The sequence below is a fragment of the Lygodium microphyllum genome, chromosome 12, assembly GCF_053477565.2.
Source record: "Lygodium microphyllum isolate KBCC chromosome 12, Lygodium_microphyllum_v1.1.10, whole genome shotgun sequence".
In the NCBI taxonomy this organism is placed as follows: domain Eukaryota; kingdom Viridiplantae; phylum Streptophyta; class Polypodiopsida; order Schizaeales; family Lygodiaceae; genus Lygodium; species Lygodium microphyllum.
This window is the reverse complement of record NC_141146.1, coordinates 42,063,838-42,067,974: the sequence shown is the minus strand read 5'-3', so window position 1 is coordinate 42,067,974 and position 4,137 is coordinate 42,063,838. Positions and strand designations below refer to the sequence as shown.

Genomic DNA, 4,137 nt, shown 5'->3' with positions numbered 1-4,137 from the left:
GCTTCCTGGCATCATACCCCCGGGGTGGGATAGCAATTGTCCTCAATTGCTATTAGCTCAATGTGGAGCTAGCAGTGAAGGGTAAGCACTTAGGTCTCGAGTGTGCATCCATTGGGCCTTTTCAACAGGATGATTTTTAAACTTAATCAAATATCTAGAATATCTACGGCCAGTTCTAGTGGTCATAAAGTCAGTATCTAGAATAGTTTCAGGTTCAAGGATTTCAGTTTCTTCTTCTAGCAAAGGAGGGTTTTCATAGACAGGATGTATAGGTAATTGACCTCTAAAAGGTCGTAATAAAATAATATGAAAAGTGTTGTGGATTTTCCAGTGTTGTGATAATTCTAGTTTCAATGCATTGTCATTGATTTTGTGAATGATCTTGAAAGGTCCATAAAATCTAGGAGCTAACTTTACAACAGGGTTTTTGTCAACACTTTGTAATCTTCACTTTTCAATACATAACCAAACATAATTATCACTTTTGAAACTCATAGCTTTTCTTTTCTTGTTGGCTATGTTTTGTGTATGATTGCTGGGCTTTCGCAATCATATCTTTAACTTCATAAAAAATAGTAGCATGCATGTTAGCAATATCATCAACAGCTTGAACTTTATTTGACAATGATGTAACATGTGTAGGAAATCTATATCCATAAATAATTTCAAATGGTGCTTTCTGTGTAGCTGTATGTGGTGTGTTATTGTATGCAAATTGAAGTAAATGTAAATGTGTATCCCATGTTTGTGGTTTCGAAATTGTATATGCAAGCAAAAGATCTAAAATGGTACTGTTAGTAGCTTCTGTTTGCCCATTTGTTTCAAGATGAAATGCGGATGAAAAATCAATCTTTGTTCCTAAATTAGCAAACAAAGTAATCCAAAAATTATTGCAAAATATAGAATCACGGTCAAAAAAAATAACTTTTGGCAAATCATGATTAGTGAAAATAGTTTTCAAAAACAATTGAGCAGCTTGAGATGCAGTTAACATTTTCTTGCATGGAATAAAATATGCTTGTTTGCTAAACCTATCGACAATAGTCCAAATCATATCATGATTAGCTTTAGTGTTAGGCAAACCAGTGATAAAATCCATTGAGATTTGTTCCCATGGTCGTTCTCAAATTGGTAAAGGCATTAATAAACCATATTGTTTACCATGGTGTCGTTTAACTCTTTGGCAATTGTAAGAAGTTGGAAATAGTTTAAATGTTGATAATATGCCATGTCACACTGACATTGGTATATAAGGAGATAAGTTGTAAATTTCCACATCTTTTGACATATCAATACAATTACAATCTTTCTCTCCCTTCTTGCTCCAAGCTTCCATGGCTTCTTCATCTTTCCTGTCTTTCTCTCTCCAATTCTAGTCTTTCTCTCTCCTCGTCACTCTATTTCTCTCTCTTCCTGCAGTCTTTCTCTCTCCTCTGCAGTCTTTCTCTCTCCTCTTTCTCTCTCCCTAGTTCTCTCTCTGACAAGTGGTATCAGAGCTTCAGTCTTTGATCCATTATTTTCTTCCATTTTCACTCCTATTTTCCTATTTCAAAACCAATTTCAGACAAAAAAATGGTACAAGACAGTGACTAGTGGAGTGCTGCAGGACAACTACAGTTAGCAATGACTACATCTGGAGTTATCCAAGGTCAGATATGGCGGGTAAAGGCTTAAATGGCTGGACGTCATCAAATTTTATGCAAAAATGGAGGTAACTAGGGTAAAGAATGGTTAACCGGGCTTAGTTTGGGGTTCAACTGTGGTTACTTTTCAAAAGAGGTCTTCCTTTCCTCTTTCTCCAAGCTTTTGCCAAGCTTTCATGGAGTTGCAGTACATATCTTCTCTTAGCTTTCAGCCATGAGGTTTTTTTTTGAAGGCATTTCATGCTGGAAACTTTCTTTACTCTTCATTCTTAACAAGTGGAGCACCATTATTGAAGGCTTTGAAGAGGCTTTAGGGATATTTTGTTCTTCTTCAAACCCTAAAGACAGGCAGCAGTGAAGATATTTCAAAGCTAGAGGCAAAAATGGAAGAAGCCAAATGCTTGACGTGGAGTTGCAGTACACACGATCACCAGCATCTCTCTCAACAGAGGCCACCCTGCCTGTGACATCACTTGTCCTCATATAGAACTCAGGCCTGTTTCCAGCAAAGAAAGGAGAATGCCTTCCACCTTCTTCCTTCTTCAGGATGTAGACAGAAGCAACAAACTTATTATGGGGTGTGATGGTCCCAGGCTTTGCAAATAACCATGGGTGTTCCGAGTTTCCTTCAAGCCGACAAGGTCAACAGTCTTTCCCATCTTGATCTTATCTCTCTCCACTTTCCTGTACAAAGAGCAGGCATTCTGCCATGAAACCAACAGATTCTGCAAGCTAATAGTATGCCGCTATGAACAATCAGCAGCTTTGTCTTACCACAATCCATAGCGCATATCGAAGTACTTGTCCTTGAACCAGCGGATGCTTTTCCTTAGGATTGCCTTGACCTTGCCTTCGACAGGGTAAGCCTTGTAGAAGGCGACTCGCCGTTTGCGCTTGAGCTGGGGGTCGTCGAACTTCCAAGAGGTGGACGTTTTGAGCTTGGCCGCCAGCTCCAGGAGGTGGACGTTTTGAGCTTGGCCGCCAGCTGGCTTGGCGCCCGCAGTAGAGTCCACGAAGCCATATCGATCTGCAGGGGGTACGAAAACACATCTTCAACAGCCATCAAAAATGGCAAATCGACTTGTCTAACAGGAAAACAGCAGGTCGCTTTTTCCAGGAGGAATTCAATGTTGCAGCAATTTCAAGGTGTACTCTGCAATCACTTCAGGAAGTAGAATACTTCATTCCAGACCTTCTCTGTAACTTCAAGAGTCATATCAATGTTATGATCTCCATCCAGAAGGACCTCTGGCTCCACAATTGGAATTAGGCCATTGTCCTGAGAAACTGCAGCATATTGTGCCAGCCCCATGCAGATTCTTGAACTGCTAACTCAGATAGACCATTAGGAATGCTGATCACAGTTCTCCATTTCGCAAACCTTGCTAAGGTCTCCAATGATTCGGTTGGCTACAGCTGTAGAGACTGCCACAAATTTTGTCAGATGGTTGATAGAAAGCTTCTCAGCAGGACAAGCTAAAGCTTCAGCAGCCTTTTGGTTCACCAATTTGGAAGCTACAGAACTGGTCTGCTTGTACAGTCATAGGATGGACAATAACAGAATGCAGAACCATCGTTCTTTACCGTCGTCTCAGAAGTAACTCCTCAGCTACCTTCGAGTAACAACCATACCAGGCTTCAACACTCCAGTCTCCACACGACCCACTGGTACAGTCCAATGCCACCAATCTTGTACACATCTTGAAGAGGCAAGCGCAGGGGTTTGTCAGATGGCCTCTTTGGCTCCTGAACCATGTCCAGAGCTTCCAGAAGGGTTGGTCCCTTGTACCAATCCAGATTTGTAGCCTTTAATAATTTCATCATAGCGAGCCTTGGAGTACTTGGGGGTGGTCGCGTCCATCTTATTGCAACAGCAAATCATTTGCCTCACCCCAAGTGTGAATGCGAGCAAAGTATGCTCACGTGTTTGTCCGCGTCCTTTGAAATACCAGCCTCAAAACCACCAGTGGTGGAGTCGATGATGAGTACAGCACAATCAGCCTGCGAAGTTCCAGTAATCATGTTCTTGATGAAATCAGATGGCCAGGGGCATCAATGACAGTACAGTAGTACTTGGTGGTCTCAAACTTCCAGAGAGAAATATCAATCGTAATACCACACTCCCGCACAACATTCAATCCAACTGCTATCACTTCTGGTCTTGCTCGATCATGAACAAATTGGTTTACCAATTGGTGTAAGAGAGATTCTACTGCATCAGGTGACACCACATCATGGCAAGCTTGAACAGCTGATGCAAGTACATGCAGCATTCTTTGTGAGCAGGAGTTCCTTCTGCAGAGTTTTGAGGCAAGTTGCACGGGATGCTCTCACTGAAGCTGAGATTGAGATGGAAAGCATAAAGTCAGAGAAAAAACCAGATAATGATGCAATGGAAGTCATCTCTAAATGTTTTGGCACGTTGTGATGAAGCATTACAGGCTTTACAAGATGCTATTGACAAACAGAAAGAACAAAAAAATTGCTATCCAGG

General features: G+C 41.3%; 1 pseudogene; it reads right to left on the bottom strand.

The window, feature by feature from the left end:
• Positions 1-2,988: 2,988 nt before the first annotated feature.
• Positions 2,989-3,916, bottom strand: LOC148027677 (elongation factor 1-alpha pseudogene; annotated as a pseudogene).
• Positions 3,917-4,137: the final 221 nt, after the last annotated feature.